The sequence below is a fragment of the Panthera uncia genome, chromosome C2 (genome assembly GCF_023721935.1).
Source record: "Panthera uncia isolate 11264 chromosome C2, Puncia_PCG_1.0, whole genome shotgun sequence".
Classification (NCBI taxonomy): Eukaryota; Metazoa; Chordata; class Mammalia; order Carnivora; family Felidae; genus Panthera; species Panthera uncia.
In genome coordinates, this window is record NC_064810.1 from 59,495,381 (window position 1) to 59,509,372 (window position 13,992).

Genomic DNA, 13,992 nt, shown 5'->3' on the forward strand with positions numbered 1-13,992 from the left:
CTTAACTACTCTCAGTAATCAGAGCCTCTGAAACTGGCGTCGCCTTCATGACTGCATCTGAGGTAGCAGGCCCGGTGGGCTGATATTTCCCATTTACTTGAGTGGATGCTATTTTATGTGATCAACGCCACAGTCTTAGCCAAAGTGACAGCACTTACCTTTCCAAAGAGAATGATTCAAAAATAAAAATAGGATTGAAAAGGAAGAGAAAAAAAAGAGAGAACAGAAATATAGATGATAAAGTACTAACACTAGCTGAGATCTGGAGGAATAGAACAGAGCTATATAGTCTGACAATTGGTGAAGCCAACTATAGGTTTTTATCAGAGTGGATCCCCTTTGAAAGTTAACACAAATCCATATAAGAACTAGGAAATATCCTTTAATGTTTTTTGGACTGTTAAAAATGAGATATTGTGGTATAAATTGAACAAAAAATAAATACAAACTTAACATGCACTTCTTTTTTTAGAAATCTTAATTTGTACTTCCAATCTAGCCAATAAGGTAGAGTTCACCTGAAAGCCCTGTAGTACTTCAAACAGACGGCTTTTCTTTCTTTTTCTCCCTCCCTCCCTTCCTTCCTTCCTTCCTTCCTTCCTTCCTCCATCCCTCCCTCCCTCTCTCCGGTCTCTCTCTTCCTCCCTCCCTTTTTTCCTTCGGCTACACCCTTAAGTTTTCCTAAGCTTCAAGTATGGGGAACAAGGGGGAAAAACTGTGAATTATATACTCTGTGATCTTCAGGCCCATTCCCAAATCTAGACTGAGTCTCCATTCTTGCCGTCCTTCCCCTCTCTTCACTCTACCAAAAGAAAGAGCTTCATGCTTCGTCTGAAGGATAAGAAGAGACTGATACTGCCGGTGGGATTTCCAGGGCCAAAGGAAAAGTCCCACGGAAGCCTTTTGAGTTGGCTCTGGAGGCTCTCACAGTCTCTCTCAGACAGCCCAGGCCTTTGGCTTGCCTGATTCTACATTCAGTCTGCTGTTACCTCCAAGAAGGGACTGAGAAATGCCTGATTATGCATCTAACATTGCAAATACAACTGACTGATGGATGGAGTTGTTTTGGGGGTCACCTGAATATTCACCAATTCATGAGTGAAACATTTACTGAGAAAACCCTCTTGGAAATAGATCCATAAGGACACAGGTGATCTAAAATCTAAAACAGTGAAAAGAAATTCATCCATAAGGACCTTTGATATTTGAAACGTATACTCATCAATCAACTTCTCCCTGACCTCAGTGTCCAGGAAAAGCTAGTTCTAGGTTTATCTTTGTGGACCCTGTGAAAATCGTACCTGGAGCTCAGGATCAAAATTTAGGTCAAATTTTCAGAACTATATGGGACCTCATGGTATGCTTTTCTAAGTCAAATTTACCCCCTGGCCTCATTCTAGTGTCAATTCCTTATTTTACTTCAACTCTGATTTCTTTTTTATAGTTACATGTAAGTATATTTTCCTACATATTTACTAATGTATTGAGTATTCTTTTAAGCCAACTCAAATCCCTTTAGTTATGAGGTGAGGATATAATCAAACAATCAAGAAGTAATTGAACATCAATTTTATGCAACCGATTCTAAATATAAGTTAAAACTTCAGCTTGGGGTATTATCAAGCTACATGCTTTGTGAATTTCTATACTTTGAGCATCTGATTCCAGTGGAACAAAACACTGAATGTTCAAATACCTTCTTTATTCTCTTATAGTACAGCTTGTGAAAGCTAAGTTTTAACTCTGGGAACAAAGGCATCGGACAGCTATAATTCTAGACAACATTCTGAAAGACACCTATGCCCTCATTCCAATGCTGAAATGAAATGACTTCTTGAGAAGGCAGGACCTGCTGGGACTAAGGAAGAAAGTCATTGAAATCTGAGGTTGATGCCTTTAAATCCTCTTATATCATAAACCTTTTGAGACACCTTTTAGGAGTTTGATTTTTTTTATAAAGCTCTTTCCTTACAAATTTAGCTGCTGCCCTATTGTAACCTTTTCTTTTGTTCACTAAATCTGGGGAACAAAAACACAGAGATGCTGCATCCGTGGGTGGGATACAAAAATGAACAAAGGGATCTACTTACATTCACAGTTAAAGTATGCAGTTTGAACTTGGCTTTGGATAGGCCTTAAAGAAGGCCTATCTTTATATTCAAATGTACAGTTAATAAGTTCAGTCCTTTTCTTCTGCTTGAAAAGAAATTAAAAATTTTAAAGTGTTTATATAGAAACCAGCATCTTCTTACTTACTAATCTGTTCTTCTTTTGATCTGTATATCATCCTGTACTTATTTTAAAGGAAAAACACATTTTTAATTTGACTGAGTTCAAAGATCCAGAATAACTCCTAGGAATGTCATTCCTTTGGAAAATATCAACTGGTGTTAAAGTATAGTTAAGAAAGAAATTAATTTTTTGACTTTGGGACAACTTTTATCTGAATTTCAATGAGTAAGAAAACAGAACCCCATAGTGTCATTTTAAAAAAGCTGTTTTTTACTCAAATAATCAGAACTTCCTAATCCACAGAACTTCCTTTGGTCCTCTGTTGCTGCACTGTTTTGAAACTGCTTTTGAAGCAGATCTTCAGATTTGCTCAATGCTCAAATGTTCTCTTTGCTTACGTCTTCCGGGAAAAAATAAGTCACTTCCAATGTGACAACTGGTTTTCAAGCACAGTTCTGTGTATTGGTAGAAGGGGGCTACAGTGTTTCTCTATAGAGGGCATGGGCTTGAGCCATGATAGATTGTTTTACTGAAAAAATGAAGGCCTTCTATCTCAAAGCAACAAGGAAAAGCCAAGGAAAAAGGTTATTATTATTATTATTTTCTGGATTACTAGAAAAGTTAGAAGCACAGAGGGGATTTGATGTTTAGGACAAGTAGTTGAAACTACCTCTTGACAGCCCAGCTAGGGCGATTCATCATGAAACCAGGCACAGAGTTTCCTTAAGAAAGAATAAGATGTAAGTCTTCTAGGATGAAGAAGATCCTAGATAAGTGTTGTTGGAACTCAAAACCTTGGGAGACATGGATAAATAAAGTAGAAGGCATACTTCATATTATTCTAATGAGGAGTAAGATATTTCATTTTTATTTTATTTTTATTATACTTTATGTGTTCTTTTATATAATATTTTAGTACTATTTACCTGTCATAGGAGAAAAGATATTAAGCTGTAAGAGTCTTCTATAGCTGTAGGTAACATATTAATAATCTCATCTCACTTCACTGGCTTGATCTTATTTTCCCATTTTCCCCAAATAAAATCTTTGAACTAATCAAAGAAGTGGACATTTTGCCATCTCTTGCATGCACTGCAAGAGCTTATTCTTAATTCTCCTCTGCTGAATTTGTCCTGAGTTCTGAAATTCTGTGCTTTCCTCTACTTACCAGACCTTATGACCATTTGAGAACCCTATAAAAAGTTCTTCCTTCTCTGTGGAGCCCTTCTCTGATTGCCGGGTCCATCTTAATTTCTCTCTTTTCTTAGTTCTGACTGGTTGGTGAGGTAATAGATTGAAACATTAATTTCTGTTTTTTTTTTTCTTTTCCCCACTGAATGAGAAAACTTTCATAGCAATAAGGAAATTAAGAAAAGCTAAGCTTGTACATAGTTCTGGGCTCTCTTGTCTTAGGAAGTTGTGGCTTCACAGTCCAAATCAGAAGTTAAGCCCTAAAGACAAAGCCCCAAGATGGAGAGCTTTGTTTTGGGAATCTAGGCCCTCTAAGGGAATTAAGCTAGGACTTTACTAGGGTGAGGAGGGTGAGGCTGGTGCTTTGGAGGTAGACTGAGGTGGCCTGTCAGGGGAGAAAAATAATTACCCCTCAAATGGGGGAAGGTGCTATAAAGTTTGAAGTCTCTGCTTACATACAACTCTAGTTGGGGTAATTTCTTGGTACACTTCTGGAGGATGGACATAAAAAAGGGTACTGCCTTGACAGGAGCAGTGATGCACCTGGGGCAAGGATGAGGGTGAGGGGCACCTATAAACCCAGCTACAGCAGTAGTGCCCAGCAGTCAGATGGACCAGGGTCTTTGTCATGTAGACAAGCAATGTTGATGATGGAGACTGCTGTGGACTAAGGATCTGACCTCTCCCTAGATTTTGTAAGTCCCTGTACAAGTCTGGGGAAGGGAGAGCAGCCTTGAAACCTCATGGAATTTCTTGCTATTTTAGTGACAGGTTTAATTTGCTTTAGAAATAAGGAAATGTTTCTTCCACCTGAATGTTGAGAAATAAGTCTGAACTTCTTACACATGTACTACCTAATTTAGTATATTATTGACCACTGTCTCTTTTCACTTGTGCTTGTCTGGGTCTACGAGAATAATCGAAGCATCCCGAAGGCTAGTACCCTGCCTTGTTATAACTACAGCTACAACTACAAATTACTGAACCTTCACACTGCCCAACACATTTCTTTACATTGAGTAGGTCCTAACTGAGCATTTGTTAGGTCAAGTCTCTGTTGAACTTCCTGAACATGCTGACAATATCAATGGGAACTTCAGGCTACACCTTTTCTCTGAGGTACTGCATGTTGTAGTCCCAGGGAGTCTTTCTGTCTCTGAAGTTTGAGTGATGCTCTTCTCCCTCTCCTTTATTACTCTACTGCCTCTCATCAAGGAAGAGCCACAGTTCTATTTTCAGTACACATTTAAGGTCTAAGGCAATTGGTTTTTTATGAGTTCACTGAGTTTCTCACAAACTGTGCTCAATCATTTATGATTTCTGACACAGGCCTTACTGTCCCCATCTCCTGGATTCCATTTCTCCCAAAAGACAGCTCATTAGGTCCTCCTGTCGGCTGAGGAGTCAGTGGAGCTCAAAGCAGAGCCATACCTTAAAACCCCAGGTGAGAAGAGACGATCAGTCTCTCATGTGATCTAAAAATGATCAGGCTAAAGTCCCACCACCCTTGCCTGACTTAGGGAAGCTAAACTGCTTGCTCACAGATGTTAGAGAGATCTCTATCAATCAGTTGTGATAACTGGATATGTATATTTGCATAAACAGTGTCAGAGATTGTTTAGAATATTTTCACTTGGTGGCCACTGGGTGTCCTCATTTACAAAGTAAATAAGTAAATACGCGCTATTTAGTGTAGGTCACCAGAGGGAATAAAGACACTAGATTTCTCTTTGGCCTTTCACATGCTGAGCATAATTTTTTTTATTGAACTTACAACCAGGTCAGATATCAGTACTGTTTATAAATGTTCGGGTAAAATTGGTAAGGTTTATAACCAAAGTAACTTTTGTAGGTTCCAGACATGAATTCATAAGGCCATTTCCTCAACAGAGGGGACCGTGATCTAGCTATTAGAATGAGCTCTTATTTGTTTGAAAATTGGCATGGGATTTCGACTATCTGCGCAGAGAGCCAGGAGAGAGAGGAGCAGAGAAAGTCTTCATTTATTCTTAAAAGAAAAGAGAACACCAAATATCTCCATGGGATATTTGTTAGATTCTGTTTTTATCTCAGTTTTTCTGGAAACCAATTAAAAATAATAATGAGAAAGATAAAATATGTCCTTTTCCTGGGAAACCTAAAATAATGTAGAAAAACAGTACATTGAACTGGGGCATATAATGATTATGAATCATTTCATATTGAAAGACAAAGAATTAATTTTATTTATTTATTTATTTATTTAGGTGGACCAGTTATCCCATCTGTAAAATGAAGATTCTTATGCTTCACAGGGATGTGGTAGGAGAAATAAAATAGAATAAGGAGGCACGTAGGGATCCTAGGAAAAGAAACTTGTATACCAGATAGATTTTAGGGCAGTACTAACATTCTGACTGTAGCTGAGTCACAGTTGTGGATCTTGTTCCTAACAGCAGACGGGAGTCAAGGCCAGAGTTCATGCAGCCAACAGATATTTCCTGATTCAACCACTCTAAGACACCAAGTGTGAGGCACTGCAGGGCCGTCACTTTGTGCTCCGTAAAGTGATTTGTGCATGCCTAGGATTGTCAATGCTTCTAAACTTGTATTACATACATCCCTGATGAGATTCTTTCCTTGCAAGGCCAAAATGATTTCCATCTCCCTACTCTGTAAATTTCTCACACCTGAGATACAGAGCCACTGTTAAACTTCATATAACAATACTTGCCTTCCAATGTTGTACTTAACCAACTAGCTAACCTTTTTCAAAAGCAAAGTTAACTTTTCTGTAATAATTTTTTCCTCCAGTGCATATCCTCAGCTTAATTATTAGTCTCTGGTATGTCATTTCAGTATATAAATTATCAACATGATTTTGCGCCATAACCAACAGTTTATAACAGATAATACCAGGGAAACGAGGAAGCCCTGTGAGCTATTCACTGCCTTTCAGAGATGTTCTCAGGTCTTACTGGCATTGCTTAACAGCTTTTTTCTGTTTTTAAAAGACCACCCGCCCCCGCCTCTAGTAGAGCTGTCGGTAACTCTCAATCAACCGTTTAAACGCACAATGATGCACAATAGCCAGGTCACTTGCACCCTTGGATTCTACCAAAGGATCACAATGTACTCAGAGTGTATGGAAGTATCTCCTTTCTTCTAAAGATCCTTAAATCCCTGGGATTTATAGCATCTTCCAACTCTTTAATTAGTAGATTCATTTTTGAACTACCGTAACCCCAAAGACATATCTGCAGAGCCCTTGTGACTGTGTTTTTCCCTAAGCCTTTACTCCTTTCAGTTTCCCCAGTTTGCTCCTTTAATTTCACTTTCAGAACTTCTTGAGGCTCAGTGGCTGAACACCACACAGCGCAGGTCTTATCTGATGTACCGGCGCCTGGTGTGGTCTAAGACACACTGGTGTTTTGTTCTTGAAGTACAGGACTGAAGTTCTGAAACCTAGACTCCAACACAAAGGAGATCATTAGCTCGTTTTAAGTGTCTCTTTTCTTCCCTCATGGCCCCCTCCTACCCACCCCAGTGCTTCCTTAGTCCTATGCACTGGCCACAGATGGCAACCATATTCCAATTCCAAAGCTGAGTATATACAAAATCGTTCCATGGAGAACAGAGTGGCTTCAAAGTTAGCTTTCTATTCAAGTGGGATGGTGGAGACTCTGGAGGAGTGAACTCATCTCTCATTCATTTAACCCTCTATTCATTCAGCCAGAAGCCTGTTTTCCTACACATTCTTCTAGTGTCCAGCCAGTTGAGGGAGGCCGGGTGTGAAGAACTCTCTTGAGGGCCCTTCCAGCAGGAGGGCACTGGGATTCTAAGCCAAGCTCTTGTTTCCCTGGGCCAGCTCTGTCTGCTGCTGATCAAATCATGCCAGTCCCGTGAGAGGTGCTTGGGAGCACTGTGTAGGGGGTGGATTTCTCAAGAGCTGTCTCCTTGCTAGACTGACAGCACATACTGTATTCCCTAGACAAGGATTAGACCAGGGAAAAGGGTGAAACAAGGAGGAGGGTGTGGGGTTTCAGAAAACTCCGCAGGATGGCACAGTAATGGGAGGTGGGAGTGGGAAAACCTTTCCTTTTTCTTGTTTCAAGGTTTGCTGGAGCTTTCGCCTAATCATCTGTTTGAGCATCTTGAAAATAAGTATCTATTTTCATGATATCTATGAAAAAAAGGCACCAGATTATACTACAAAGTTGACCTTAACCCTGCCATATTGTTACTAGAATCAAAACATGTAGCAGCCTACATCCAACAGAAAAGGATTTTGTTTTCCCAGCATAAAAACCAGAGGGTATCTGCAATGCACTTTGTTTCGTAGGTCTGCTGAAGGAAAAAAATCTGATAAAAAATCAGTACCTATACTTTCACAAATGGGCAAAATGCTCACAAACACCATACACCCTTGCTTTTGTTCCATTCTCCCACACCACATTCATTCATTCATTTATTCATTCAATAACTATTTGCTGAGCACTTACTATGGTCAAACACTCTGCTGGGTGCTCAGGATCCAGCAGAGAACAAGACAGGATTTCTTTCCTCATGAGTTCTTCCAACTGGCCCAAAGAAGCACTTAATTTAACTGCTAGCATGTTATTTGAGGAACAGGGATGATTCGTCTTGCCTAATATTTCTTCCGAGTCTTTCTGAAACATATTTCTTGAATGTCCAGACTCCTTCAACTAAGACTTCTGTCTTGAATCTCTCCCATTCTATTGTTATATCCATTCCTTTCTTGGCTACAATGTTGAGAGTTCAGATTGCAACTGCTACCTTTTTTTTTTTTTTTTTTCTTTTGGTGGGGCTACAACCCTGAGGGATCGTTATTTTTCAAGCTGCACATATATTTTGTCTGTAGATATTGTACCATCTAAATGGTGTCTTTGGATTCTGCTGAATAGCCGTCAACATGATTTAAGGAAGACTTCATATGAGAATCAGAAATCACAAAATTTCATTATTTTAAAGCTCTGACTTGAGATTTATGTGGACTTCACACAATCTAGGTTAGCATTTCAACTGCATCTCTTACTAAGAGACCTGTGCGCTCAAGTTCCAGACCCATGTGTCTCTGGAATTCTATACTCAGCGGCAAAAGCGCTCTGGAGGGAGGAGAAGCAAATGTCCACAATTATCTCCACGCATTACCCAAAACCCACGGGACAGGAAACGCGTAGTCGGTACAATGAGCCAACAAGTCTTCCTGAATTTCTTAAGATTATATATATTTTTTCAGCTCCTGCAAACTGCTTCAGAATGGAAGAAGATAAGTGAGCTGGGAGATTCAGGGCAATCCTACTCTGCAGCAACTAAGTTGGCCTCTATTTTCAATTCTTTCATAATACTCTGAAGCCATCGGGTGGACGGTCTTTCAAAAAGATGAAAGGTGCATTTCTTTAGTTGTAAGGATGTCTCTTTGGAGGGGGTCTGGAAGTGGCAGCACAGCTGTTGGCCCGTTCTGAGGACCTCATGTTTCGGCCTTTTCTGGTATTAGTGCTGGTAGGTGGCTTCAGGGAAAGGAAGGTGCGTGGGGGGGGTGGGGGTGTGTGTGTGTACAGATGCTACGATGTATTCGGAGCTAATGCAGCACACAGAGCCATTCTCTATAATTTGAAAATCTCTCACTGACTGGAATGCGCTTGAGGACAAGAAGGAACTCCACAGATCAACACTATCAGACTGTCATATCATATAAAGAATAATCTACACCTTCCCCATGTCGAAAAGGAAACATTCCGAGAGATTTTTGAAGCTGTTTGGACTGCAGATTCCTTATCTGTAAAATGGAGTGTTTTTTGTAAGAATGACAGAATGTACCTGACACACAGTGGATGCAAATATCAGTCCTCTGTCAATGTCAGGAAAAAACCCAAATCCACACCAAGATCAATGAGGGCGTAAAAGAAGGCCAAAAGATAATGGAGAGGCTTCCCAGTCCACCTGGGCCTGAATCTGAGAAGGGACAAGGAAAGGGAAAGTGGCCTTTTCCTGAAGTGAGGGGGAAAGTGTCCCACATGCTGTCCTACAGATCTAGGGCCTCTGTCTCCGTCATTCTCAAGGGGAAGTATGCGGCCCCTGCTGCTATGACATACATCATTTATGTTGCATCAATTTTAGTACATATTTACTTAATAATTTAAAACATTTAAACTATAGCTAATGCTCAAATTCTCTGAGTGTTGGCAGTCTTTCTGGTGCGGTTTTAGAAGCTTTACCTATAGCATTTCATTTACTCCTTATAATAACCCCACGAGACAGATACTATTCACATCTTCATTATGCATATGAGGAAATGGAAGTATAGGGAGGTTAAGTAAAAGCATGTAAAATGCATTCATAGGCTGAAGTTCACGTTAAAAAGAGCAAATAAGTAGACCGTGGGGGTGAGAAAACATTTTCTGAGCAAACCTACTCCATTATCAGGTGTTGAAGAAATGGCTTCAGAGGTCTGTTATACCTGCCCCTGCCCTGTGGGCATCTTGAAGGGACCCGAAAGGGCTCTAGGAATCAGTCCACATACGGATGTTCGCATCAGACTTGCTCTTTTGTTTACTTTTGGGGGCCAGGTTTGAGCATGCAGACTCTGTTTGGGCTATGTCTTGGGGAAGTGGCTCTTTCCTTCTTTTTGTTCTCTGAACCCAGCCTAATGAAAGCTATATACTGTGTCTCAGTATATATGCCACTTAGGCAAGCATACATGTGTGCATATCTTCTTAGGAAGTTCATAGACTCTGACAGGGAGGCCCAGTCATGGTATTTTGGTACCTTAACAATTCCTCTTCTAGAGGAATCCCTCTTCTGGAGCTAGAGGGTGACATCTCCATGAAGCCTCGGCCTGTATCACTGCCCAAGGACAGCAGGTCCCTTTGGAGTGCCTCTCAGCATGTAGACCCAGGATTACCGTCTACTTCAGAAGCCCAGGATCCAACCACTCCTCTGGGACCCTTAGGTCAGGAATATAATGGAATAGATTTCTGGGGGTTTTCTTAAAATTGGAAAAAAAAAATCCAAACCACCCTGTCCTGCATGCAGAAACCTACAATATTTCCCTGAGGAAAGGCTATGCATCCTTTCCCTTGGAGTTAACATCTAATGGTTGAAGTTCAGAATTTGCATGTGTATTTTCCATGAGACACGGAATTATGCTCTGTAGCTCAAATTTACATATACCTTTCTTCTGTCTCCTTTATATCTAAGTACCCAGTTGAGATATGAGGCAAAGAGACAATAAGTGATTATACAGAAAAGAAAATGATTACCAAAAAAATGACAAAGGTAATTTAGATACCACTTCTTGAAATTCTTCATGTGGTGTTCTTCATGCCATGCCAAGCACTCTTAAAAATAAAATAAGATAAAAACCAAGAGGGAGGCAAACTGTAACAGACTCTTAACTATAGAGGACAAACTGAAGGTTGCTAGAGGGGAGGGGGGCAGGGGATGGGCTAGATGGGTGATGGGTATTAAGGAGGGCACTTGCTGGGATGAGCACTGGGTGTTATATGTAGGTGATGAATCACTAAGTTCTACTTCTGAAACAAACAAACAAACAAACAAACAAATTATGTATGCCTGCTTGAATACTGCATGGGATCTTGGTATAAAACCAATAATATGAACTTAGTTAAAACCACTGAGAATAAATGAGTAGGAAGAAATTTTGTTTTGGAGTTGGATAGTAAAGGCAAAACTCAAGGTCCATTTTGTTATCAACTATGAATTCATTCTTGTGAGATGATAAAGACTCACATTCAAAATTCTCCCATATGGTTGTTTATATAACTTCTGGTAGTGACAAAATAATTTTCTTATTAGTTTCAGAGGTAATTTAATAGCAGAGAGTTGCATTTGATGTAGTTGGTTCAGAGCACCAACCTGAAGTAGAAGGAAGTGTAGATACTGTGTGTCCAGGTGACAGTTGCCTTAGGCATGTCTTCAGCCATCAAAGAGAACAATACAGCCCAAATAAAAAGTTAAAAAAAAAACAAACCTCCCCAAAACAATGAACTTGAGGATCTCTTGTGCAAATGAAGAAGTACATGAGACAACACATAAGGTTGTTATCTGTAAAGCAGAGCTATTTGAATTGAACCTATCATAAAAAAATTTCACAGAATGTGGCAGTGGCTCAGTTGGTTAAGCATCTGACTTCGGCTCAGGTCATGATCTGACACTTCCTGAGTTCAAGCTCTGTGTCAAGCTCTGTGTTGACAGCTCAGAGCCTGGAGCCTGCTTCGTGGATTCTGTATATGTCTCTCTCTGCCCCTCCCCTGCTCATACTCTGTCTCTCTTGTCTCTCTCTCTCTCCCTCTCTCTCTCTCAAAAATAAATAAAACATAAAAAAAAGAATGTGGCATTTAAAAGAAGATTATGCCTTAAGAGAACTTGTTTTAAAACATTTTTAGAAAATTTTAATGCTCAACGTATATGGTACCTGTCCTCTGGCTAATGCTTAGAGATTACTGAGGGTGAGTGAATGTGAAGGCATCCAAAGAAGACATGTACAATTCTTGCAGGGCATTAGTTCTTAGTCGCTGAAAGGAAAAGAAAGCAATGTTGGAAAGGAGTAGAGAAAGAACTAATATACAATTACTGATTTGTTGGGTTTGGGTAGTGGCTTCAAATTTCTTTTACATAAATTTATCATCCCAATTGCCATGCACATGGAAGGTCTAATTCTCTCTCACCTTGACCAGTTAATTGCAGAGTCTCCCATAACACTGGTTTTTATTCTTTTGTCTGTAAATGGGCTTGAGACTCTCATATCATAAAAATATTCCCTACCCTACCTTTGTATTACCTGTTCATTATTTCTTTGTAAAGTATTAAACTTCTTTAAAAAGTAGTGCATGATTGTTGCTTTCTCATTCATCTTCTCATTGCTCTTAAACCCCATTTCATGGTGTTTTTGTGATGCATCTGACTCTGCTGTCTTAACAGCCACCAGAAACCTCCCAATTCTTAATATCTGCAGCACCCAACACTGCTGACCCTTCTCCTCCCTGAGGGTCTTTCTGTACTATCCTGGTGTTCCTCCTCTATCTTAGACCTTCCTTTCTTTTCCTCCTTTTGCTGGTTCCTCATTCTCTTTCTTTTCTTTTTTTAATGTTTATTTATTTTTGAGACAGATAGAAAGACAGAGTGTGAGTGGAGGAGGGGCAGAGAGAGGGAGACACAGAATCCAAAGCAGGCTCCAGGCACTGAGCTGTCAGCACACAGTCCAATGAGGGGCTCAAACCCATAAACCGTGAGATCATGACCTGAGCAGAAGTCAGAAGTCCAACCGACTAAGCCACCTAGACACCCTCCTCATTCTCTTTCTTATCACTCACTGTAAATATTCCATTTCCTTTTTTTCTCTCAACAAAGTCTTCTCTGAATTTGCTCCTATATTCGTGGCATAAAGTATGGCTTCTTGGTGAAAGTATTTGCTAGTCCTAATTTCAAATCTTCCTGCTGTACTCCACTACCCTATTTGTGACTCTGTTAATTGTCTCCATTGGGTTTACCCCTGGTGTCTCATTCTCAGTATTGTTTAAAACTGAACTGTATTATACTCCTCTAAACATTTCCTTTGTATCTTCTCTTTTTGGTATCTTAGAGTTATCTTTGATGATTTCCTCCCTCTTAACTAACAGTCAGCTCCTGGAGCTATCTACCTTCATCTACAAGGTCTGTTGAACCTGGCTCATCATTAGTTCCCTTCGGGTTACCAAAAGTCTGAACTACTGACAAATCTTCCTAGGCTTTCTCCTCCCCCCCGCCCCCCACATCCATGCATTCTCTACACCCTTTCTGCTAAATTAGATCTTCCTACAGCAAAGCCTTGAGCATGGCAACCCTTACTTAAAACCCGTCCACATCTTTGCACCAAAATGCAAACTCCTTACATATTATCCTAATGCCATGCCACCAAAAGAATTCTATTTGTTTTTCAAGAGAGTTCAAATGGAATCTTTTTTGATAAACTGAATGGATATTACTATTAACCATGTTATAATGTATTTTATGAACTTTCTAATTTCTATCTCATATAATGGCAACTTAAGAACATACACTAAGTTTTAAGATTCTTGGTGGCAGGGTCTGGTTGTCTCTACATTCGTATCCCCACAGAACTCAGTGTAGGGTGAGGCACATAAGACGTACCCTACACATGCCTGCCAAGTGAATGAATCAATGCTGTGGTGAGTCCAGGTAAATGGGGACATACCTTTAACCACTCTGCAGGGTAGTTGTTTGTGAATGTCTATGATATTCTCTATGAGATCCCAAGTCTCTGTGCACAGGGCTCCAGTTTATAAAACTGCATCCTGCACAACACAGAGATCCAATCCTCCACATTGAAAGCATTCAGTAGATTGACAAAGAGTCCTGACTGTTCAGAAAACATAAGTTGTCCTTGAAGCCAACTGGGTACCAGGCCGCACAGTATGATGGGAGGAGGAGTTGGGCTCCTGTTTGTCTCTTCCACTCACTCACTATGTGGAAACCTTTTGGTATGACACTGGCCCTCTTTGGGCCTCAGTTTCCTTATCTGAATAACAATGGATTTAGATCAGGTAA

The 13,992-nt window shown here is 40.1% G+C and overlaps 1 protein-coding gene across 48 annotated transcripts in view; it reads right to left on the bottom strand.

The window, feature by feature from the left end:
* Positions 1 to 13,992, bottom strand: part of ZBTB20 (zinc finger and BTB domain containing 20) — a 769,297-nt gene that overhangs the window by 23,821 nt on the left and 731,484 nt on the right. The window lies entirely within an intron of this gene.